The 27,399-nt window shown below is 37.6% G+C and overlaps 1 long non-coding RNA gene across 1 annotated transcript; it reads right to left on the bottom strand.

The window, feature by feature from the left end:
• Nucleotides 1-397: 397 nt before the first annotated feature.
• On the bottom strand, nt 398-22,878 carry LOC123283231 (uncharacterized). The gene is made up of 4 exons (XR_006523831.2): nt 22,281-22,878; nt 7,278-7,408; nt 2,676-2,962; nt 398-1,123 (listed from the first exon to the last, which is right to left on the bottom strand). It is a non-coding gene; the product is annotated as an uncharacterized lncRNA (long non-coding RNA).
• Nucleotides 22,879-27,399: the final 4,521 nt, after the last annotated feature.

Raw genomic sequence — 27,399 nt, 5'->3', positions numbered from 1 at the left:
TGCAAAGAGGAAGGTACATTGTTCTTTAGAAAGAGCAGACGGCTACACAATGACTAGGCATTACCGTCTATTTTTTTTTCTAAGATAAATTCCTGTAACTTTCACATAATCTGAATTAAAAATCAGCTCTTTCCACAACTTCATGGAATGATCTGCAGGTGCTGACATGCTGATAGCCACTGAACTGAGAAGAACGGAGTTAACATGTCGAAACAGGTTGCATTTTGGAATAGTCTAACACCTGGGCATCAAGTTGGACATCGTATCAGTAAACGTCAGCTCCTCACACTCTGTGTTCAGGAGAGGACAGGCCTAAAAAAGAAATAAAGGCAATCAGAAGTTTGCAAGAGCAGGCCAGGCACCATCTGGTCTATGTAGGAGGACTGGTGGGGGAAAAGGAACACGATGGCATATGCTATGAAAGTACAGATTGTAAAGAAGGGTAACACCCTTGTTTTGCAGACAAGTTACTACATTTATGTTGCAAAAGAGCCCTCGAAGATTCAGGAGAAAGAAAACACTCTGGTTTCAGGTTAGCCGCGTTGCAATATTCGCTAATGCTGAAGGGGTGGGGATACGGGAGGGAATTCGCATCTGTTATAGCCCAATAGGTATAAAGAAGTGTTCATGGGGGTAAATCTCTTAACAATTGAGTACAAATCCAAGGGGAGGAACCATGTCTAAAATGTCTCCTGCATTCCCCACAGAAATGCAATGCTAGGCATGTGAGAGTGGCAGAAGCACTGTGTTTGGGACTCGGAACATCTGGGTTTAATTACCATCTGTGTTTCTGTGAGAAAGTCAACCTCTCAGCCTAACCCCTCACCTGCAGAAGAAAAAAAATGGGGAGGGGGTGGTTAATGCCAGTCCAGCCTGGCTTTTCAGGACTTTTGTCAGAATTAATAGATTGATACATGTGAAGATGTACATAAACCGTAAAATGCCCCCCAGCTGGAAGGTGATGATACTATACCTGGAGCAGAAGGGCAGCAGATGCTTGTTGATAGACTGGTTTCTTGATTAGGATTTATTCATGACTCATCGACAGAAGGATTCCTTTCCATTTACTTCAGGGTTTCTCAATCTCAGCACTACTGACATTTTGAACCAGATTAATTCCTCCCTGAGAAGTGGAGGGGGGGGGCGGGGGTTGCTGTGCATTGTAAGATGTTTAGAAAGGAAATATCCCACTATCTCTACACATTAGATGCCAGTAGCAGCCCCCCACCCCCACCCGCCATGAGTTGGGACAACAGAAAATGTTTCGAGACGTTGCCAAGTGTTCCCAGGGGTCAGGGGTGGGGCAAAATTGTCTTCCAGTTGAGAACCACTGATTTAACTGAGAGGCCAATCTCGCTATACTCTGAAAAAGCCATAGGAGTTTCGTATTCTCCATCCCTGAGCCATGCATGATCGCCAGCAGTTGTTATCTGTAATGACTGTAGAAGGCACCCTGCTAAGCTATTTGACTGTATTAACTCATTTAATCCTACAACAACGAGGAGGGTCAAGTAATCCTCATTTCACAGATGAAAAAATTGAGGCTTACAGGGTTGAAGCAACTTGCCCAGCTTCAAACTTAGAGTAAAGCAGAGCTTGTGTCTGGATCCTGCTGTGTAGGATTCCAGAGTCTTGGCTCTTAACCATTCCTGCTTTACTTCCTCACATGAGGTAAGATCATCAAAATGGGCCCACTCTCTGGGGAACATGAGGCAGCACTTGCGAAGGCCTACCTGACTCTAGACATCAGAAGGACAAAGCACAGCACATTCTAAGATCTGTAGCTGCTTAGCAAATATCAGTTACGTGAGCCATGGAACTAGGCAAGGCATGAAGAATCAGACATGTCTGAAGGAAGGCAGGCAGCAAGTCCTAACATATTCATGCATAACCATCATCTAATTCCATAGAAACCAGTTTTTGTGGGGAAGTTATATTTCCTTTGTAAATATTTATATTTTCTTACTTCAGTGATAGGTAAAGAGATGAAGCTGTCCAAAAGTAGGAAGAAAATTGGTAAAGATAAGTTGATTAAGGTACATATTACTTGATAGATATAAGTGCTGAAAACTTTCTATGGGTTCAATAAGGGCGCTTGCTATTATTCATTAAGCATCTACGTGGGTATGTTTCACCAGGCACTTAACAAAAAGTTAATGACCAATGACTTAATAGCTAGGATCCAGGCCCTTTTAAAATACAGATGCTGCTGCTATTTTCCAATTTCTGGACTAAAACATGTAGACAAGGTAAGGCTGAGCAATAAGTGTCAAGTCACAGAAGTCAAGAGAGGGCAAAAGAAAGCTTTAATTACAGAATGATGCATAACTTGGATCGTTCCACATGTACTGTCAATCATTAATGCCCACTGAAAGTAACCTGGGTAGCAAAGGTATTTAGTTTCTTAAGAGATCCATCACTCATGGATCATTCCTTCTCAGCTGACCATGGACAAGACTGCAACTGTTAATTTACTACAAGAAAGCCTGACTTCGCTTCTCTCCGACTTCTTTTCTGCTCCCCAAAACCAACCAGAATGCCTAACTTCCACAATTTGATACACATATTTATTTCCTCAAATAATAATCTTGAATCTTGATAATGTGAGGAGCATTTCTTTCTATCAATGATAAGAACACACCAATGTTCCGACAGAGCGCAGATCTGGCACTTACCAATCAGAGGTTCAGGTTGAGCACCAGCACGCAGGGCATGGTTACAATGTTGTTCTCAGCTTCCACAGTCAGCATCACACGCGTCCCATCAGTCCAGGCCGCCACCCTTGCACTTGAGAGACAGTCCTTGAGGAAGCGCCTGGCTCCATGCTTGCTGCCCGGAAGGCGTGCTATACATGCTCATTTTATTTTGCCATGTTGCCACCTTTCATCTGATTCAGACCAAGCCTCTGATAATGCAGGTGCCTGAATTCTGAAGGAGGCCACTGCATAAGTCAGGATTCTTTCTGTTACAAAGGACAGAAACCCAACTCAAATTTGTGTGGACAAAGCTGGGAAGTTATCTTTCCTAAATGAAAAACTCCAGGCACAAATAGAATCAAAGTACTTCAGGAGTCTGGGACACTCCCAAACCATCTGCACAGCACTTTTCACTTATAGAAAACTCTCTCATTTATTGGATTGTTAAAAAAAAAACCTAAGAGGTAGTCATGACAGATGTAACCTTCATTCTCCAGAGTCCATTAAATGATGTGTTCAAGGTCTCTCAGCTAGTTATCTGGATGATTACTAATTGACCCCAGGTGTCCCAAGTTCGAAACACCGCATTTCCCAGTATAGCATATCTTGAAAATGTTAGACAAGATCCTTATCCTTAAGACACTCAATACTGAAATAAGAAGAAAGAAACTGACACCCTTGAAAGCACTTTTTTGTGAAGAATTTGTTTGTGCTTTCATAGTACTACATCTTTTTTGTAAAAGGAATTATAGGACTATTTTGCAGAATTTCTACTAAAACTGCATGCAAAGGAGAAATTGACACTTTATCTTGTCACAATCATACTAAATGGACAAATATACCAGTGATTATATCATTATCATCAATACGTTAGTATCGTGTCACTGTCACCGGCAGCCATAACAGGTACCCAGAGAGGAACTCCTAGCTAGGCCCTGAGTGCAGCTACAGAGTCTCAAAAGCTGGTGCTGTGTTTTGCTCACCATCTTATCCCTGACACTAAACATAATTTTGGTTGAATTAGTGGGGAACAAGCCCTAATGAGTCATAAAGTCTGAAGAATGAAGAGAGGAATAATGGAATTCTGAAGACTTTATGAAAGCCATAAAGTCTGTAGAGAGACTATGGATGTTATTGTTTTTGAAAGTGTAATAAAAATTAATCATTTCTTGAAATTCACATTGGTTATAAATGAAGATTACTAATTGATGAAGGACACATATAAGTTACCCTATTGTTGTGGAGCTGTATAAAGTTTCAACAGGATTAAAATGGAAAGGTACCGCTCCCACCACCTGCGCTCTGCGTCCCATCCCCCCTCACGCATCGGGGGCCTTTTGCCATCAAATACCAATCCTCATTTGCCAGTTTACCAACATAAAATTATAGTCATCAGTCCCAATATTAAAACAATCCTGCCTCTTCCCTGGGTCCCCCTAGAACTGCTGCTCTCTTTCCTGCCCTTCAGAACCCAAAGTGTAAACTCATTGTCTCCAATTCTTCATCCCTCATTCATTTTTCATATTGTGACTCAGTTTTCACCTCCTCTATTCTGCTAAACTTGCTCCTGTCAGTTTCTGATACCATATACCAATTCAAATTCCAAAGTATTCTTTTTATTCCTTGTCCTACTTGACCTCTCTTTGGCATTTGACATTGGAAACTACTCCTTCCTTAAAACTCTCTCCTCCGAGGGCCACATTCCCTAGATTCCCCTATGTACTCATTTTCACTTAGATCCTCTCCCTCCATACCACGCCATTATTCCCCAAGCTCCCATTGTCAGCAATCTTTTCTATCTACACACTCTTCTAGAAAATCTCATCTATACCTATGCCTTCAAGGACTACCAATGATTTAATGTCTCCCAAATCTCCGTCTCCATTCCTGAACTTTAGATCAATAAATGACAAACAGTTCAGCTGTCCTCCAGGCATCACAATTTCAATATGCCCCAAACCAACTGAGTTGTATTAAATCTCATCAATTTCCACATCACTTCCTTCTTGTCCCCATGAATACCTGCGTTATCTATTCCATTGCCCAAGTTGGAAACTTCTGTCATTCCAGACAATTCTGCCAAATTCTCTCAATTCTACTTTCTAAATGTTTCTTGTATTTGGCTCATTTTTCCCATGCTCACTGCCACTCTCAAAATATTTCTCCTGGTTGTTATGAAAAAGCTCCTTATTAGGTCCCCTTATGTACGACCGCACCTACTCACCTGCCCCCAGTTCCCCATTCGTCTCTTAAATAGCTGTCAAAGGCCATTCCAAAAACCAAATCTGATCAAGTCATTTCTGTGCCTAAAGTGCTTCAATGGCTCCCCGTCACCTCCAGGATGAAATTTTAACTCCACAGCATGTCTGTCCTACAAGGCGTTTCATTATCCGGCTCCAGAACACTTCTCCTGCTTCATCTCATAGACACTTCAGTTAATCTCTGCATTTACAGCTCTACTACAAAATAGGCCTTTGACAGGCACATATTAAATGAAGGAATAAATGAATGAATTCTGAGAAGGATATCCTTAGATAAAAAAGAAGTTACATGGCCTCTTTGTATCTTCAAGAAATAATGATTTTTATACAAAGATAAATTTACATAGCTCTTTTGTTTTGAAACTTAACATGTGTTATCCTCAAAATAGAGTCTTAAACTTTGCTCCTCTTCTTAGGAAGTGTGTCTTATAAGGAGAACATTTAATAAGATATTTTAGAATACCCCCCAAATATATAAGGAATTCCTGAACTTGTAAATGGGCTATGTTCCAAAAATTTTCTTATAACTTGGTTCTGTGAAACTTGGAATGCATTTTCTCATAGAAGCAATGTTTTATATATTTTATTTAATTTAGACTTAAACTATTTTTAAAATGATTTAAAGCAGTATATAATAAAATACACATGTCATAAGCTTTTAAAATAATGAAGTAAAGTCTATAGTAATACATTTGGCCTGTGGAAAGTAATTATATCATAAATTCCATAAACCTACACTAACCTAAAATCAAGTAGAACTTTAGCTATGAGAATCCAATGCAATATAAAAAAGAAAATAATGAGGGGTTTTTTTCTTCTTTTTCACTTTTTTTGACTTCTTTTGTGCTCTTCATTGTCTAATAAAATGATATATACTAATTCATCAGGAAATACCTTTTCTTTGTATTAAACTCTCAGAAGAAATTTTTTACAAGAAATGTTTAATAACCTAGTAGGCAAAGATGATTTAATAGAAAAGTCAGAAATGTCATATACATGACTCGTTCCCAGAGCAACCACTGATGAAACTGAGAGCATATTTAATTATATTCCCATGAAGGCATTTCTATAAGTAATTCTAATATAGATACCTACCTTTCTGACACTCTGACTTGATATGGAATCAAGACTAGTTGGAGCCAACACCTATCACTTGGAATGCATACATGCATTATCTCATTTAATCTTCACAAAAACCCTATGAGGCTAGTACAATTTTACCATTCCCATTTTACAGATGAGAAAACTGAGGCAAAGACGTAAATAACTTCCAAAGTTTGTACAGCTACATTAGTAACTTTCCCCCTACATTATTCTCTTTCAAATATTAATGATCTCATTTAGGATTTTAAAAGAAGTTGAATAGGAGAAATTTTGAGTTTGAGCTTTTCGTTGACCTTAAAATCAGTTGGTCCACTCCCAGCTTTCCAATGTTATCCTACTCTGTTATCCTCTTTGCTCACTGATTTTCTTTATATGCCTCTAACCAACTAAACTTGTTGCCCACATTAGGGTTTTACACTTAAAAAGAACTTTGCCTAGAAAATTTCCTTTTATTTTCTCTACCTAGAAAATATTTCCCAAAAATCTTCATGTGACTGATGCTTTCTTATAACTCAGCTCTCAGCTCAAAATCAAGTGAGTCCCTCCTCGGCCAGCCAATCTAGAGAGGACTACTCAGATACTCTCTAATGCATCGCTAGATTTTATTTTCAGTCTGTTCATTAGTATTTCATTCATTCTTTTCTCCCAACCTGTAGAACTGTGCTGTCTAATAGAAATATAATGTGAATCATAAATACAAGACATATATGTAAGTTTAAACTTTCTAGTTGCCTCACTGAAAAAAGTAAAAACAAATGAAATTAATTTTAGTAATTTAACTTGATACGTCTAAAATATTACCATTTCAATATGAAACCAATAAAAAATTTAATGAGATATTTCATATACCTTTTTTCACACTAAGTATTCAAAATCCAGTGTGTATTTCACACTGGCAACACGGTGAAATTCACATGAGCGCATTTCAAGTGTTCAATAGCTTCATGTGGTTAGCGGCTACCATATTGGACAGCACAAGTTAAAACGCCAACTCTTGTTCACTGGAGTATCCCTGGAACCTAGGTTAGCAAAACAGTGCCTGATTCTTTGTGTGCTCAATAAGTTTGTGGAATGAATAAATGCGTGAATGTGTGGAATGTAAGCATTCTCTGTCTCGGATTGAAAGAAGACCCTGCTTCTTCTGGTGCCAGATTTGCAAGTAATAAAGATAACATTTCCTTAATAATTTTAGGTGAATCAGGTCAAATTTGCTTACCTTTTAACTGATGTAGAAAGCAGATACGTGATGCTAGATAGGGGAAGACTATCTCCCACATACATCCCTTACTGCAGTCCTCCAAAAGATATCCACCTCCCGACCTCTGGAACCTGAAGATGTTACCTCATCTAGTAAAAGAAGAATTTCGCAGATGTAATTAAGTTAAGGATCTTGAGATGGAGAAAGTATCCTGAATTATTCAGGTGGACCTAAGTGTAATCACATGTATCCTTACTAGAGGGAGATTTGACCACAAAAGAAAAGAAGGTAATGTGACCACGGAGGCAGAGATTAGAATAATGCAGCCACAAACCGAGGAATGCCAGCAGCCCCCAGAAGCTGGAAGATGAGAGGAACCCACTTTCCCCTGGAGCTTGCAGAGTGAGTGCAGCCCCACTGACACCTTGACTCAGCCAGTGAGAGTGATTTTGGATACCTGGCTTTCAGAACTGTGAACGAGTAAACGTGTGTTGTAAGTTTGTGCTAATTTGTTACAGCAGCCATAGGAGGCTAGTGCATTTACTGATTTATCAATCTACTTCCACATTAGATAGCTTGTGAAAATAGCCACAAACTCCACTCCTCTCTGTATCCCTGGCCCTTTGCAACGTGAATTAGCAGCTCCTCTCATTAGGAGACATAGTTGATTTCTTTACCCTATCTGTTGTTTTGGCCCGTACAATGCTGCAGAAGCAACATTCTGCCAGCTCCTAGTCTAGGCCTCAGGAGGTCTTGCATGCTGTCTTCCTCTCACCTGGAACTCTCCCCACTTCTATATGAACAAGCCTGGTCCAGCCTGCTAGATGTCAAGAGACAAGCGACCCAGGTATCCCCCATTGCCAAGCCTGACAGTGAACCATCTGCTGGACATGTGAGAGAGGTCAGCTTAGACCAGCCAACTCTCAGTTGACCAGCCAGCAGCTGACTGCAGACAAATTAGTAATCTCCACAGAGACCAAAAGAACTGCCTAGCTGAACCTAGCCCAAATTGCCAACCTACAGAACCGTGAGCTCAATAAATCATTGTTGTTGCAAAGTATTAATTGGGGTAGCTTGTTAGGCAGCAATAAATAACTGACATATTCCCATAGAGCATATTCCTTCTACATGTGTTCAACTTTCTCATACAAATTCAGAGAAGGAATCTGCCAAAAAACGAACTTCTCATGGTCTCACCTAGGGACAATGCCAGCTATTCCATTTCCTACTGGAAATCTACAGAGCTAAAATATTCTTCCAGAAGTAACATTTCATCATAGTGAGTATCTTAATGAATACTTGGCTAAGGCCAACTGCTTATCATACATTACAGTAGAGATAATACAGGCCTAGAATTTCAAGGTAGGTATAAGCAGGTAGCTGACCTAAACATCGTTTCCTGCCAAATACAGTTTCCAGTGACATTAAATCCTTTTTGCCCAAGAAAGATGAATTAGTTACAAAACATAACTCTAATAACTATAAGAACTGACCTGTTGAGTTGTTAAGTAGTCTGGTCCATCTGAATTCTGAAGAATAGCTGTTAAAAAAATCATGATTCTAATTTTGGCACCGTTGATATGAAATTGCACTTTCTGACAGTAATTAGTCACCCATTTAAGTTAGTTCTTGTTCTTAGTCCTGAATAAGACTAAAACTATGTTACCAGAATAAAGGAGGATGCTAATCTCCCTGTTGCTAAGGCAGGAAGATATGTATTCAGTTTATTGGAGTGATATTAAGATAGGCGATTAAGAGACGCCAGGACACGACCTGTATACCAACACTGAAAATTGGAATCCAAAGAAATATTTCAAAAATTGGCACATGACTAGCAGTCCAGGCTGCAGACTGTCCCAATGGCTTGCTAAAGTACTTCTAAAGGCAAAGGAAAGACAAAAATTGATGACAACAAAAACTAAAACTGACAGTCATCCTACCACCAGAAACAGAGAAAATTCCATTAGCTGCAGGAACTAGGGAGATGAATTGTAAATCATAATCAGCAGCCACTTTCAATGGAGAAAGTTGACAATCTGAAAGAATATAGGAAGAGCTTTCTTTCATCCTTCACTTTATACCATCCAGATCAAAGATGTAGGATCAGTACTAGCCAGAACATCAGGCAATGGATCCCATCCAGGACACAAATAACATTTGGAGGGAGAGAGTGTGCTATTCCCCAACCTGGCCCTCATCATTACCTTCCTCTTTTGGAAAATGAAACTCTCTAAACACAAAAAGTAAGTTGGGTGTGTGTGTGTATGTGTGTGTGTGTATAGGAAGAGGAGGTGGTAGTGACAATAGGTACGCTGCAGGAAGGGTAACATAGCTTCAACAAGTAAGGTACTATGGTCAGAAATGAAAGTAAGACAATGGTGCTAGTCAGCCATGGGGACTCTAGTTTTGCTTTTACTTCCTTGGTTCAAAGTATCAAACAATAGATATTTTGGATAGAATAGAATCCATCTCAATGCTGTCAATCTGCAGCATTTAAATAGTCTAGGACTTGTGAACATTAATCGGCTCCCCAACTGGAAATCTAAAAATGTACTCTACTGACAACCAATAAGCTTTAAGTCAGTTAAGAAGCCAGCCATAGACCCTATCTGTTGGCAAACACCTTGCAATAGGATGAGTAAGCAGACAACAAACAAACAAATGTGAGAGTTTATGACAAATTCTTTGGAACAAGGGAAATTCTTACCACAATAAAAGAAAAAGAAAACTTCTAGACGTGTTTTCAATAGGATAACAGAAGATAAGAAACCTTTGAATTAGGAGTAGAATTAAAACTGGGTGACATAATAAAAGTAGACACAGAATTGGAAGAAGGTAAGATTTTAAATGATACTTGAAATGAAAAAGCTGAATTAAAAATAAAAGGAAAAAAATTTAATAAATAAATAATAAATATGAAGTCCAGAGAACAGAAATTCAATAAATGGATGAACTGATAGTACTGAAGAATTCTGAACCAAAAGAGCACAATCAACTTTGAAAATATAATAGAAGAAAACTTTACTGACTGGAATAAAGATGTAAAAGTCTTCAAAATTAAAGGGTTTGCTTTATATTATAAAAATAATGAAAAGAGAGCCGTAACAGACCACATTGTAACATATTTTTATTACAAAGGTGGATGAATCCCTGTAAGTATTCATGTAGAAAGAAATAAGTTGATAATGGTAGAATAAAATAATTCTAGTGTCAGAGTTCTCTGCAATATTAAATATCTTAAGACAGTACTGTGATATATATAAAGTTTTAAGAGGTAAAGTTTGAATCAGCCAGGAACCCATTCATATGTGGATGAAACACAGGAAAATCAGAAAATATAGAAACTGCTATTGTGTATAATGCTGCAATGAACATAGGGGTGCAGGTGTCTTTATGCCTTTGCATTTTCAAGTTCTTTGGATAAATACCCAGCAGTGGGATTGCTGAATCATATGGTAGATCTATTCTTAAATTTCTGAGGCTACTCCATACTGGTTTCCACAGTGGCTGCACCAGTTTGCTCTCCCACCAGCAGTGAACAAGGGTTCCCTTCTCTCCACATCCTCTCCAACACTTGTTGTTTCCTGTCTTGTTAATTATAGCCATTCTGACCAGAGTGAGGTGATACCTCATTGTAGTTTTGATTTGCATTTCCTTCATAGCTAATGATGTTGAGCATCTTTTCATATGCCTGTTGGCCATCAGTATACCTAGGTTCCCATCAAGGGACGAATGGATAAAGAAGATGTGGTATATATACACAATGGAATACTACTCAGCCATAAGAAATGATGAAATCTGGCCATTTGTGACAACATGGATGGTCCTTGAGGGTATTATGCTGAGTGAAATAAGTCAGAGGGAGAAAGTCAAATACCATATGATCGCACTCGTAAGTAGAAGATAAAAACAATGACAAACAAGCACATAGCAATGGAGATTAGATTGGTGGTTACCATAGGGGAAGTAGGGGGAAGGGCAAAAGGGGTGATTAGGCTCACATGTGAGGGGATGGACTACAATTAGTTTTGGGTGGTGAACCTAATATAATTTATACAGAATTCGAAATATATTATGATGTACATCTGAAAGCTATCTATTGTTATAATCCAATGTTACGGCAATTTACAAAAAAAGAAAAAAAAGAACTAGAGGCAAAATTTAAAAAAAAGAAAATATAGAAACTGCATGCCTTGATTTAAAAAAAAAGTGGTATGGGCCAGAGATGAGCATTAAATCCAATTAAACGTGGAGTTATTTAAATAATTATTACCATTATCATTGCATAAAAGTAAATGAAAATATCAAAAATAATTATTAATAGAAAACAACTGTACTGGCTTCTAATACTCCATGTTTTTATCCTAAAAAAATTGGACAAGTTACAAATCTATATCCAAAGATATTCACAATATTATTATTTATAAAATCAACTTAAGTATTCATCAGGAAGGATGTGGTTAAATAAATTATAATATGACCATGTATCAAATACTTTAGAAGAAAATATCGATTTAAATTTATTGAAATAGAAATATGTACATAAAATATCATATATATGGTTCCATAATCTTTATTTTAAAATATATGTGTGTATATGAGAACATAGTAAAATATCTTAACATAGGTATCCCTAAAGTGTTACAGTATTTATTTATGCAGAATAGGGATGTTCCTTGTTTTCCTAGTCATTTTCTGCTTTATCAGAATTGTTTATAATGCACAACAAGGCTCCACAGGGAAAATTCTTAAGAGCATCCAGAAAGTCTCCCTCAGAAGTTCTTCACGACTTTATTTACCACGTCATGTAGTACTTTGTAAAATCTACTTTTCCTAAACTATCAGCATTTAAAGTTTTACAGCTGTCTTATTTAAAAATGAAAAAAGATTAAACCAAGAATCGACCCATAACTTTAAAGCTAGACACTTGGAAAATATTGAAAATGAGAACCCACCACATCAAAATTTATAAGATGCCTCCTAAGATGCCATATGGAGGCAAATTTATTACTGTAATTTATTATTTAATAAAATAAAAAATAAGCATTAAATTGAATAACGTAGAACATAGAAATAAGAAAAAACAAATTAATAATAAATTAAAAATTCTTTGAAAAATAATAATAGACTAATTTCTTGTGAACATAACAAAAGAGGTACACAAATTGACAAAAGTAGGAATGCAAGGGGCCAGCCCAGTGGCACAACGGTTAAGTTCACATGCTCCACTTAGGCAGCCTGGGGTTCGCCTGTTCGGATCCCAGGCTGGGACCTGTACACTGCTTATCAAGCCATGCTGTGTCAGGCATCTCACATATAAAATAGAAGAAGATGGGCACAGATGTTAGGTCAGGGCTAATCTTCCTCAAAAAAAAAAAAAAAAAGGAATGCAAAGGAGATATTATTATAATTGTGGAGAATTTTTTTAAACTGTAGTATACTCTGTGCAACTCTGTACTAGTTACTTGTAAAATCTTGACAGGGTGAATTATTTTCTTGAAAAATATAAATTCCAGGATCAACCCAAGTTCATGCAGAATCTCAGCTAGAAGGAAAAGAAAGAAACTGCTTGAGGAACAGTTGATTTTTCCAATGAATTCGCTTCTTTTCTTTTTAAGTAAAAGCTATCCCCATGGTATATAAGCCGCTTCAAATCACAGAAAATTCTGGACCCATTTCATCTTATGATGCTACCATAACTTTCACAGTAGAGCTGTCAGTTTGTGAGCAATTATTGTCATCAATAAATAGGTGTGCGCCCCTACAATTCCTCTTCGTAATATCATATTCTGATCTCATATGCTCCAAAATTGACATTTATTAATAGTTATATCAGACCCAAGGTCCTCATTGAGATTTATTATAATCCTTTTTAAAAAATAAATAAATGATGTTCTAAAACTGGATTTGTTCTAAAACTGCATTTGGGTGATGGTTTCACAACTGTATAAATTTACTAAAACCCATTGAATACTACACTTACAATGGATGAGTTTTATGGTGTGTAAATTATATCTGAACATAGAGTCTGCCTAAAAGAATCAAGCCAAATAAACAAAGAAATTGCTTTTTTTTTTAAATAAAAATTTTCGAGTATCTGTGCGTGTTAGTCTGCTTGACCTGCCACAACAAAATACCACAGACTGGTGGCTTAAACAACACAAATCTATTTTCTCACAGTCCTGCAAGCTAGAAATCCAAGATCAAGGTCTGACAGAGTTGGTTTCTGGTGAGACCTCTTTTCCTGGTTTGCAGATGGCCAGCCATCTTCCAGCTGTGTCTCCACATGTCCTTTACTCCATATGTGCATGAAAAGAGAGCGAGCTCAGGTGTCTCTTTCTCTTCTTATAAGGACATCAGTCCTATCAGATTAGAGCCCCACCCTTATGACCTCATTTAACCCTGATTACCTCTCTAAAGACTCTGTCTCCAAATACAGTCACATTGGGGGTTAGGGTTTCAACGTACAAATTTGGCAGTCAGGGAGGAACACAATTCAGTCCACACCACTGGGTAACTTCCTCTGAGTTTTGCTTAAAGTACTATTTTGCACAATAGTCTTTCCTGCCTTTCCAGCTGTCTTTACCAAACTAACAGACAGAATGCGCAGTCCTAGTAAACCAGAAGGCAGCTGGGACTCCTAGCTATGATTTCATAGGACTTGCTTAGCAGAGAAGACTCTACCCAAAAGTTGCTATGGTAACATATTACTTCTTTTTACAAAGAGTTATTCATCGTGAGCCCCTCCTGCTATCTCAGCTTTCTCCATCCCTAGATCTTTTCATGCCAGTTGTAGGTAGATTTACATGCAGCAATGGTTCTCTTCAGGAAAGAAAAATAGTTAAAGAGAAATGGCCACTAACTTCAGATGAATTTTCTACCTCAAGAATGAAAATAATTAAAGAAATCTTTATTAAATAATAGTATTGACCTATATACCTTAAATTTAGTGATTTCCCGAGAATTTTACATGAGATGAGAACATAGTCACAATACAGCGTAGAAAAGGTATGTACGGAGGTTGTTCATTAACCAATTCATGATGCTGAGAATTAGTGAAGGAAAATACATTTTTTCCATTTTCCTGCATTTCCTATAATAAGTATACTTTTGGATAACTAAATACTGATGAAGGAAAGTTTTTCATAGAAGAATTCTAGCCAACAAATGCAAAAGGAATAATATCTTCAGAAAATCCCCATTTTGCAACTACTAAAAAAAAAGAAAAGCTTGTAATGGATGATGAAACCACTAAGATAACTTTAAAATGGGAGACCTTATAATCAGGCTAACACCATGAAAACAAACTGAACAAGCTCAGCATCATTAAAGGTGGGACAACCAGACATGTGCCTCATGAAGTAATGTAATAAGAACTACATAGGACCATCTATGAAGTAGTCCTGTCCAAAATAGATAATAATAATAAATAAAATTGGACCCAAATCCAATCAAGTCTGTAACTCCAACTACCAATTATAAGGAAATATGGGAAATAAAAGAACAGGTTAAATTCAGGTTGTGAAATAGTCTGCAAAACAAATGACAGCTTTTTCCTTAAACAAATGGCATTTTCAAAAAAGGAGCAGGGAGAACAATTGTGGACTAAGAGACTTTAAAAGACATATCAGCTAAATGCAAGGTGTGGACTTGATTTGGATCCTGATGAACAAATACCACCATAAAAAGTAATCTTTTATGTCCATTATACCTCCATAAAAAAAATTTGGTATAAACAACTAATCTTCGAGGTAATTGGGAAGATTTAAATATGGATTGATACTAGATGATAGAAAAGAATTACTATTTTAATTTTGATAAGGCTGATAATAGCATTGTGATTAGGTTGAAAACAAAAGAAAAGCCCTTATATTTTAAAAATATGTACTAAAGTATTTATGGACAAAATTATATGATGTTTGGGATTTTTTTTTTTAAATACTGTATCAAAAAAAGTAGAAGTTGGGAATGCGTAGGTAGTAGAGTGAGGGGTAAATGAAGCATAACTGGCAAAGCGCTAAAAGTTGTGGAATAAAGACAATGCCCACATGAAGATTCATTATACTCTTCTATCTGCTTTTATATATGTTGGAAATCTTCTAGAATAAAACGTTTCTTTAATGTATCTTTACACATGAACTATGACTGAGTAAAATAAACCTAAAAATATTAACCATGATTAACAGTAGATGGTATCTCTGAATTGTGGAATTGGTGATGAATTTTGCTTCCTTCAATTTAATTTTCCACGAATATTACAAGTTACTTCTATAGGCACAAGAGCAGCACTTAAAAAAATAAACGCTGGCCTCTTAATTAGGGATGTCAGCTAAGTCCCTCCTATTCAGCCAGGCGTCCCATTGTCTGGCATTTAACAATATTATGTTATAAGGAGTTATATTTTTCTTCTTAGACTCGGTCAGCATCCCTAAAGTAGTGGCCAGAAGAAAACCATCTCAGATGTTTCCGAGATTAGAATTTAACAAAAGTATTACTACTTCTAGCTTAGAAATGTCCTTAGAAATTCACAATGCCTATGTGAATTAAGGACCTAAAATATTAATATCAAGAGACTGAGAAAGTAGGACCAGTCATCCAAAGACTAGGAAAGTATTAAATAGAGCAGAGAACAAATAAGCCCATTATAACATAGGCTAGTCTTGCTAGTTAGCTGAATTAAAATTAAGAGGAATAATTTGTGATGGGACATTTCAGGCAACTCAAAAAACATCCTCCTAAAATTAACTGAATTTTGTAAAACTGGTCTGTTTTTATATCTATGTTATTAAGTGTCTGGATTTGTTCAAAGGGCCGAAATCCTTGAGTATGAAGGAATCAATTATTTACAGTCCAGGTCTCTCATAAATAGATGATGTTAAAACCAGTGGTCCAAGAACTGCCAATTAAATATGGCAAATGACATGCATGCATTTACCTCTTCCACACTCCCCAAACCTCTCTAAAATATGAGTAAAGGGATTAAAAGGGCATCAACCTATAAAAACAAAGAGAACAGGACTGCAACAACAAAATTTTAATAGCTGAAGAAGATGGACAAGTGGTTATTGACTTAGAAGACCAGAAAAATCTAACAATACATGTTGTAGGACCCCAGAAGGACTCAGAAACCAGAGATACCTGGTATCTCTGAAAGAGAGGATGTAGGTGGGGCTGAGAAGAGAATTGACTGAAAATCTATATAAGAAGCATATCTTCTCCCCAACTCCAAGCATCCACAGGCTCTCCCCTCTCTGACTCCAGAAGAGGACTAGAGCTTTATTCTCTAGAGAGGTTAATTAGAAGAACTCTAGTTTGGAGGCCACTAGGCACATCTGAGGGCTGGGAAATCACATGGAATACAAGGAACTAAGTAAAAATCTACTTACCATATGTGAGATTAGAATTCAACACCCAGCTAAACTATCGTTCAACAAAGTAATGTGAGGTCCTATCAAATATGTTTACCTCAAAAAGTTACTGGAGGAAATATTCCACCAAAATGTGGAAATAAACCAAGAAAATTGAAATGTAAGATCCAGGAAACCAGGGATCCAACATAGCTGTAGATGACAGCTGTGCAGCAGGTCTGTTGTAGACCGGAGCACGAGGTCTGTGGGCTCACAAAAGCTTGTCTCCAATGAAGGGAATAAAAGAGAAAAAGAAATTAAAAAGTGATCTGGTATGCTTTGATATCCTGAGGAAAATTTATACTTCTGGTAGAGAATTTGAAAATAAATTAGCAAAGAGGTACAGAAAAAACTAAGCAAAAGGAAAAAGTAAGATAATTATTACCTCAGGGAAACAAACCTTTTTTTTAATGAGAAAGGAAATGTGAGCCTTATATACTATATAGTTCAACAAAAAATAATATGGATATAATCATAATAATGTAAAAACAAAAGACTCTAATAAATATTTGAAATCTATATAAGAAAATGATGAGAAAGCAAACGTGTGAAGGTGTTTATTGGTGAGAGAAGAATGAGAAGAGACAGTTGACACCTTTCATATAAGGAAATTAAAAGATAATAAATAAAAGTGGAAAAACTCAAGAAATAGCCACATAGGCATACTATTTAAAAATAAAAAGTAAATACCAGAAGAAATTGCTAGAATGTCTGTGAGGAGTAGGAATCTAGGATGAAGAAAGGTAGACAGAAGTAGTGCTGTTTTTGTGTTGTAAGTCTAGTGAAAATTTTGACTTTTTAAACCATATGTATTTTTGTATAGGATTGATAAAAATAAACAATTAAAATTGAATTTTAAAATAACATAAACCAAAACCCACGAGCAAATTTAGCAGGCAAGGATCTTTTAATCTAGTTCATTTTCCTGCCACCTTCTAGGATGGCATTTTTAATAAATATGAAGTATGTTTCTGGAAATCAGGGGAAATACTGCCGTTTGCATTTTTAGCTTTTAGTAGCGTATTAAGATTGAGTGAAGATTCAGAACTGTTCCAGCTTATCTAATCAGAGAAACAGGTACTTACAGAGCTGGAGGAGCCAGATCTAGTCTTAGCTTCCGGAAACGATTCCCAGATATAACAATGAATGTAAATGGCTGCTGTTTCTGCCATCAGAAATGCAGAGAAGAGGGAAAATGACGTTGCTTGTTCTGGGAGCACACCACCCTAGCCACAATCCATGCCAGCAAAATAAATGCTCCATGTCCTACCTCTCAACACCCAAGAAGTTAGGAACAGTCACCCTTACTGCTGAAAACCAAATGCTCCATGACCAAGTTTGCCCAAAGCAACAACAGAAGCATAAACACCTCACTTCTGACTCCCAAATCTCACACATGGACATCTTGGAAAATCCCAACTCTTAGGGAAACTGGAAAATGTAGGCTTTGAATTTCCAGCTGCTTTTCTCTGTTAAGGTATGACCCGAAGGTTGAAAAGGAGTGGGGTGAACCAAAGAACAGTATTTTTACAAGGAGTCTATAATTCTGTAGCTGCTAAGTCATTAACAGGCCCCAGGTGGGATCAGCCACTCACTCAAGACTGGACTAAAGCTAGAACAGTTATTGATTCCTTAATGCGGAACAGTTAGGAGAGCTCCTACAACTGATCCTCTCAGAAGAGCTAGAAATTGACGAGGAATCAATAATTAGTAATAGCTAATAATATTATACAGTAGTCGCCTCCTTACCACAGGTTTTACTTTCAGTGGATTCAGTTACCTGCAGCCAACCGAGGTCCAAAAATATTACATGGAAAATTCCAGAAATAAGCAATTCACAAGTTTTACATTGCGAACCATTTTGAGTAGCATGACAAAATCTTGCACTCTTGTGCTCCATCTCACCCAGGACGTGAATCACCCCTTTGTCCAGTTAGCCACCTGTATGTGCTACCCGCCTGTTTGTCACTTAGTAGCCATCTTGGTTATCAGATCCACGGTTGAGCTATCACAATGTTTGTGTTCAAGTCACCCTTATTTTACTTAATAAGGGCCCCAACATTCAGGAGTGGTGCTACTGGCAATTTGGATATGCCAAAGAGAGTCAAGAAGTACTTCCTTTAAGCAAAAGGGTGAAGGTTCTCAATTTAATAAGAAGAAAAATCATATGCTGGGGTTGCTAAGATCTATGGTAACTTTTACTACAGTATATTGTTATAATTGTTCTATTTTACTATTAGTTATTGTTGTTACTCTCTTACTGTGCCTAATTTATAAATTAAACTTTATCATCGGTATGTATGCATAGGAAAAAACATGGTGTATGTAGGGTTTGGTACAACCCACTGTTTCAGGCATCCACTGGGGGTCTTGGAATGTGTCCCCCGTGGATAATGGGGGACCACTCTATATTAATAAAAAATTATATCTTATAACATTTTGTTATTCTGGAGATTGAAGGACGTGATCATTAGGTATTCATGGAGAAAACAGTATCAGAAAATTAACCTGGCCAGGAAAGATTCACTGATGAGATTATGGAGACAGGGCAGAAGGACAGATTAACTGGAAACTTTATATGCCATTCAAATGATAGATTCAAGCCAACTCAGGACGGCTTCATTAGGGAAGTTTGCAATGGAATTCAGGAAGTTTGAGGGTTTAAGCCCTGGCAGGCAGGAAAGCATATAGGGTCACTCTGTGATTTTAAAAACAATCAAAGTAACTATCTATATCCTAAAGTCCATGGTAGGGATTATCTGAATCCTGGACAGTTCCTTACTTTCCATGATAAAGGGAGGAGTTAGAGAAGCTAGTATACCAGACTCTAGAACTCTTTTGAGATTTTACTTTAAAAGGTGACTGTAGTGTTTGGAGCAGGTTGCCGATTGGCCAAAGGAGACTATACATATATACAACAAATACATACTCACGTACATAAACACTCATTTTTAAGGCTACATTAAATTTCCAATATAATTAAAGATTCCAAATGTTATTAGAAGTGAAGTGACAAGCATGGATGTTCATTCTACCAATTTTATCCATAAGAGACTGAATTGTCCCAGAAATAAGACCAGTGTGCTGGTCCTCAGCATGTTTGCCCGAAGATGCATTCCTTGCATTTCCCCTCTTCTGCTCTGCTCTGTATGCAGAGGGGCTGACCCACAGACTGTTTTTCCCAGACTCTTTTGTCAACTGCTGTTCTGCTGGATGTTGTCAGTGAGAAGCCAAGTGAAAAGTGCTGATCAGAGAAGCAGAAGGAAGAGAAAAGGGAGGGTATTTCTCCTCTCTGCCTTGGGGATCATCTCTGGCAGCAGCTATATCCCTTCCTTAACTCCAGCTACCACTGAAAAATCCCATCTGGTTCTGGCTTCCTTCAGGTAACCCAGGCCACTGGGCCCTGATAACATCACCTCCTTCACCCCTACCCCCTAAATCCCTCCAGCAGTTGCTAATCTTACGGATGACGATTTCTGTTTTCCTGATTGGACTCTGACTGATTAAATCATGGCAGAAATTTTTTTGAATTGATCTACAGTTCCTGGGGCAAGAAATGCTTCATATTTGGCCTGTGATTCTTTTGAGTAATCAACTTTAGTGATTGCCTTTTTTTTTTAAGTTTATTAACCTTTCCTAGGAAGAGAATGTGTTTGCTGGTCAAGGAGTTCATTTGAGATGTGAAAGGGACTTTGGGGGGAGATAATAAAAGTAAGTGCTAAATCAGGAGATAAAAGCCAGCCATACACCACCGTTTAGGACAGTGTCCCTCAACCTGGGTCTCCATCAGAATAATCTGGGGTGTCTTAAAAATCACCCCCACCAAGGAGACTCTGCTTTAAATAGTCTATAATGAGTATTTTTTAGAGCAGTGGTCCCCAGACCAGAAGCATCAGTATCACCTGAGAACTAGTTAGAAATGCAAATTTGGGGGCCCCACCCTTGAATTACTGGATCAGAAACTTGGGGTTGGCACAAGAAATTCTGTTTTAACAGCCTACCAGGTGATTTAATGTATGCTGAATTTTAAGAACCACTATTTTAAAACTACCCAGGTGATTCTAATGTGCAGCCAAGTTTCAGAACTGCAGGTTTAGGAATAGATTTTCAATAAAATCATACCTTTGATTAAACATATATATGTATTAAAAAGCTACTATGTTTTAGAATCTTCTGTGGCCCAACAAAAGACAACAATTGAGATTATTTATAAAATTTGCAACTAGGCAGAAAGATGATGCATTAAAATAAAAAGTTGTAAAAGCCACAAATATTCAACCATACAGAATAAAAAAAGAAAAAAGAATCAAGAAAGTTCCTCTTTCTGAATTAAAAATAGCTAATTAGATAGTAAATGTGCTTCAACAATAAGGTAGGACCCATTGCAAAATGCATGTCCAATCATCTAACGTGCATTTCTCCCACTTGTCTTCAATTACACCCCCTATTACTAGTAATGGCACAAAATCTTTATTGTTAGAGATGATCTTAGATATCAGGTAATCCAGCATTTTGCAACCAGCAATTCATAGACCCTGGGGCTCACCAAGGCTTTCTGGCAGTGTAGCAGTTAAGATTGTTTCAGATGCAAATAACAGTACTCCAATTCAAACTAGGATTAATAACCAGATATACTTGGGGCATTTTTAGAGTCCACAAGTAGTGACAGCTTCAGGTGCAGTTGGATCCTGGGGCCCCAGCTCCATTTATCTCCAATTCTCTTGGATTTACTCTCCTCCTTATGTCAACTTTGACTTTAGACTTGATATTTCTCATTGTAGAAAATGGCTGCAGCAGTATCAGGACTCACATCTGCATCCTATACTATCCAGAGAAAGAGGGAATGTCTCTCCAGATAAATTCTGAGGAAAGTAAAGGATTCTTCTCTTCCGTAAGTCCCCAAAAAATATATCCTGGTTTTTCTTTAGTCCAGGTTGTTTCATGGGGCCTAATCTTTGTGGTTAGGAGAATGAACTGTACTTCAGCCAATCAGGGCCCATCCCTGGAGCTAAGGACGACGTTGTTTTCTCCTGAGACAAATGGAAGACTAGAATACTGTTGCCATGGGAAAGTGCAGTGAATGCCAAGAAACCTAAATGGCAAAAGTCTACTACATGTGGGGAGGGGGCAGTGTTTTTAAATTAATAAGTAAAATAATTGTTCAGATAGTTTCTTTTAACCTTGAAGCATCTTAGAGCCTCCAAGAGTTTATCAAAAGGATATTCATGGCAGCCAATGGAGATCAAATGGATAGTCCCCTGACTCAGTCATTCAGTTTACTATCCAGGTATACTACTAGTTGAATGTTTTACTCGTTGTTCAGCTTTAAATAACTTTTACTCTTAGTCACATATTGTATAATTTAACACCTATAATAGACCACTGATTGGAAACAGAGACACATGTGTTACAAATGTGCTGTTCATGTTCACCCAACACCTTCTGATGATGGCACCAGAACTGTATTATGGGGGAGCATTATTATCTTTACCCTAGTGTGCACGATATAGGTGGGACTGTCAATCAAGATGCCCCTCTCTCCCATAGCCAAGCAGTGAGCATGTGACCCAAAATAAGCCAGACCAGTTCCTTTTCCTGGGACTTTGAATCTTACCTGAATGCTCAAAGACAGGAAGAATGGCAGAAGCTGATTCCTCTCTGTGATGACACTTTGATAGGACTATTAAATTCACTACTGCTCCCAAAATCCTTAGAGCTTTCCAGGTTCTCGCTCTTTCTCAAAGCTGGTGCTTGAGCTTCTTTTGATGTTGAGGTGCCCTATAGCCTTCCAGTCAATTCTCTTTTTGCTTGAGTTTTCAAGAATAGATTTCTATTGTTTGCAACATATAATCCTGAAAAGAAGCATAAAATGATCATTCTGAACATTTTCTTCAAGAGGATCAACACTGAATTCGTAAATTGCATGTTTGATCAAAATTTTTAGATGATGCATCAATGTACCTCTAGTATTTTAAAAACCATTGTTGACAGGGAAAATATAGGAACATTTTATCCAATTTGACTTATAATTGGTTAGGAATAAAGACCTTCTAAACTCTCAATGTGTTTTTTGTGGGTAAGTGCTTAGAAATTGCAGCCCGAAGCCTTTTCCTTTATCCTGCCACTTAGAAACAAAAGACAAAAATTACAAAAATAAGCTAGGTCTTTTATAAAGCAAAGTGTAAGAATTCTAAGTATAGGTACAAAGGCAGTTTTTTGTCAAGGTTTGATGCATAATAGGCAGTTAAATTTTAGTATATTTTTTAATATCTATTCAGTCCAAAATGAAGCAGGATATATTATTTTTAATTGATTTATCAACAAATTATGCTTTTCCTCATGCACTAAAGTTCAGGAAAATCAAAGAAAATTAAGCATTTTCTAGATCCAGAAGATATATGTAAAAATATAGTGACTAATGCACAATGTATATTAAAAAGAATAAGAAAAGGAACCGAAATGTATACAGTAATCTTTAGAGACGTACTGACCTGAAAATTTTGATTGCCTTTAAAATTACTTACCATCTATCACATATATATTAATAATTTTTTTAATTTCTAAGGGACTTTGATAGATTATATATTTCATTGAAAGGTGTTTGAGTCCAAAAAAAAGCTGGAAAACACTGATCCACTTCCTTACTTGACAGGAACCAGAGAGGTCCCCCAGGTAACGTTGAGAGATGAGATACAAGCAGAGTTCTTTAGACTTGGAACATCCATCAGACATTCTCGCTTCCTGCCGCCACAAACGCACTGCAGTGCTCATAGAAAAGTGAATTCTCATCAGTTTCTAGGCAAGGTCAGTTATTATATCAACCCCAAAAGCACACCTTTCTATGTAATTACATGCATTATTGTTTATGTGCCTCCAGAAGTGTCTTGAATCAGACCTATACATTTTGAGGCTAAAATTCAGAGCAGTTGCCTGGGGCCCACTGCCCATAGATTGATTTTGGACATTCTCAATCTTGAATGATACTGTTAAACGTAGATCTAAGTTTATGGAGATTGAATTTCTTATTTTTTTTTCTTTTTTGCCAGGAAAGATTCATCCTGAGCTAACATCTACTGGCAATCTTCAATCTTCCTCTCTCTTCCTGTTTTTTTTTTTTTCCCCTCTCTAAAGCCCCAGTACATAGTTGTATATTCTAGTTGTAAGTCCTTCTAGTTCTTCTATGTGAGCTGCTGCCACAGCATGGCTACTGACAGACAAGTGGTGTGGTTCCACACCTGGGAACTGAACCCAGGCCACCAAAGTGGACCACACTGAACTTTAACCACGAGGCTATCAGGGCTGGCTCAGAGGTTGAATTTCCAATATTCAAAACAAGTGGAGAATTGACTGCCCTCCTCCAACTCTCTGCTAGGAATTTGCTATCACATCAAGGCAGAGAGCTAAGAATGGCCAGATAGGGACTTCCCCATGTTCCTTTGTTGTTTCTGTTGCCCCATCCAGTCATTTCTGAACATGTCCACTAGCTCCCATTGTCTCTGATGAAACTGATACATAAACTTCTGATAACTCAGGGTCTCATGATATTGAAAGTCTGTAAATAACAAAGAAAAATTCAAAGTCACTGGGTAAGATTTTTCCCTTTGTTAAATGGGCTGCCCTAATAACCACAGGAGGGATGAAATCAGAAGGTTGGAGAAGGCTATAACACTAGACCTTTAAAATACTTTGTAAAAGTTTTATGTTAGCTTGAACTAGGGCTTTAATCTGACTTCCAAGAGATGATGAATATCACGTGGTTAAGAAAATCTCATTCTAGACAAAGAGTTCTCATGTTCTTTTGAGTAATCCAAGAATCCTGAAATCCACAGGTACAAACATTAAGTAAACAAACAAGCAAATAAATGAGGGAAGAGTGTTGATCATGATAACATCTGCCAATGTGCCCCACCCAATTGATTGGAATTCCTGATGTGTGATACTATGGCCAAAAGACATACTTTTCTTGGACCCTCTGCAGCTGGGCCCAAAATCCAAGTGAGTGTCCCCAGCACATGTCCTGTCCTGGAACTAAGGATTCAGGCCTAATGCTCATCTCTACCTCCTCCCCCTCTGATCAATATTGCCTTTCGTTAAATTCCAGAGCACTACTATGATAGTTTTGCACCCCCTCAACATTTCAGTCTTTGTGCTTCCATCAGAATACAGTCCATGAGAAACTGTCAACATCCCCCTTTTGTGATTTATCAATGTTTTCCCTGACAGGTAGATCCTTGCAGCATCCCACAAAAATCTACTTAACGCTAATATCCCTGAACTGTGGCATTAATACTATCATGTCTCTCCATGAAGAATTCTTGTTGCAAGTACCAATCACACATCTTTCTTTTGCTACAGTGGAAGCATAAATTCAAAATGTTTATGAAAATTTGCCTTAGGATCAGCCTTAAACTAGGTTGGTGTCTCACTCTACTGTATAGTACACAGTATGTGATAAGTAAAATCTCCTAAGATTTTTCCTCCAAAATAATCTCTGTTTCTCTTACATTTCCTAAGAATACCAAAGGACCACGACCACTAAAAAGAAGTGGGGATGGATATGGTCGCCATAATATTCGCCATCCTTAGGGTATTCCTTCTCCAGTATTCATATCTTGGTTACTTGGGCATGAAAGTTATGCATTAATTGGACCCACCTTAATCAGGGGATGCCTAGCTTACTTTTTCAACTCTAAAACTCAGTTCTCTAACCTTTGAAGTAAGAGTTTTTGTCAGAAAAAGCAATAGGACAGACTAAGACTATTCATAAATATTGTGGAATGTCTGGTAGGCTGAGTGGAGCCCAGGGAACACAAATGCCACACCAGATATGAAACCACGTTCATGGAAAAGAAAGGGGAGCTCTTAGGGAGCAAAAAGTCACCAGAATGTAGAAACTGCAGAAAGCAGAGTTAGAATGTGCTTCAGATGTCTATGGATAACAAAGTTAATGTCTGCATATTACAGACACATAAAATTACAGAATAAATACTTGACAAAACCCTTGATTTCAGACTTCTACTATTTGTCCAATTTTTCTTTCTTTCTTTTTCTTCTTTTCTATGATATAGGATTAGACAACATTTTTTTGACTTTAATCATTCCAGATCTGTTCATATTTGCCTTTCTTTGACCAAAAGTGGGTTGCCTTTCTGATCACTAAATGAAAACTTTCTTTTATAATGCAGAAACCTAGACCACATGGTATTGCGTATATATATACTTATTCACAGTCTTTCAGGGCGTCCAAAGTAAATAAGTTGTTTTATTCATCTAAGACAATTAAAATAATAATCCCACTGAAAATTCGAAGAAAGATATTTTAAAATTATAATAGCTTCTGCACAATATGAAATGTAGATTTTTATCCAAACTTTTCAGGACAATTATTTTATGAATTTGCTATATTGAATACTCTTTAATCAACATAGTTACCAAATAAATGAAATTATTTAGCTAGTCATTTTAGATTTACCAAGAGAAAAACAATATACATCTTGGATACAGTTACTAGGACATTGCTCTGGATCCTCTGTGTGCTCAGTCTGCTTTAGCTGACCGGCTGGCTGGTTGGCTGGTTGAAGGTCTATCTTTCTCAGACAGCCCGTGTGGCACAATGGAAAGGCAGCGGACCAGGAACCAGTAGATTGGATATCTGCTCTGCAGTGTCCCTGGGAAAATCTCTCAGCCTTTATAACTCTCGATTTTTTCATCTGTCAAATAGGATAAAAATATTTCTGGCCTGCTCAGCTGGATTATTAGGAAAATCAGAGAAGACAATACACGTGAAAGCATTTTGTACATGCAAGATAATAGTAATATAATTTTACTTAGCTAGTAATTGATATTCTTCTGCTGTAAAGTCACATTTTCAGAAACTAAGGGAATTAGTTATGGTAGTTCACATATATCCTAAAGCTAAATTTGACATAAAAACATCAGGTTCAAAGGCCTAAACCATGTGTCCTGTCCTCAGGTCTGAAAATTATTCAATATTTTCTAAAGCTGGGGTCAGCCAGTTGGAGCCTCAGGACGGTATCAGCAGCATGCCATGTTACTCGGCTTTCGCCGGGGACCAGTTTTTCTGACCTCAATATTAACACTGTTTCAGCTGTCACGTGTTAAAAGCCTGCAGGGTGGTGGATAAGAAAAATGAGGCAGCGTGCAAACACCTGGGGCTCAGCCCCGTTAGTCGGGTTAAGTCGCTGTTAGGAGTCGGGAGGCGTTTTCAGCCACAGTTCTCATGTTTATTTAAATCGACTTTGGCCTTAAAGTAAAACTATTAACCTACTTTAAGGATGTAAAAGTAGAGTAGCAACGTAGTTTCTCCATTCAGTTATCCAAAGGGTCCACTGTGTATCTGGTCCATAAACGAACGCATTTGTCACCGAGGTCTTCAATCTGAGCAGAAGCTATTTTCCAGAAGGTCATAGCATCATCTTCTGTTTGTCCTATCTTTGGCGACAAATGGGGCACAGTTCTTTGAGAACATGACTGATAGAAAGGAACCTGCTTGAACATTAGCATCATGACAGCGTTCTCACTGCCAGTGGTTAAAGTTTCAGCTTTTGGTTTTCAGATACCAAAACAGAAAGAAAGACTTCTGTAAATGAACAGATACTTTTCCCTGCCCCTGCTGCTTCACAGCCACATTATATCTGGAGGCTAGATCCAGGCACAGGACTTTCAGTGTTTCCACTAGCAGTTTGGCTTGCACTGCTAGATAGAGATGTCTG

The sequence above is a fragment of the Equus asinus genome, chromosome 4 (genome assembly GCF_041296235.1).
Source record: "Equus asinus isolate D_3611 breed Donkey chromosome 4, EquAss-T2T_v2, whole genome shotgun sequence".
Taxonomy (NCBI): Eukaryota; Metazoa; Chordata; class Mammalia; order Perissodactyla; family Equidae; genus Equus; species Equus asinus.
Note: the sequence above shows the minus strand (reverse complement) of the source record. Positions and strands in the feature narration are given on the sequence as shown.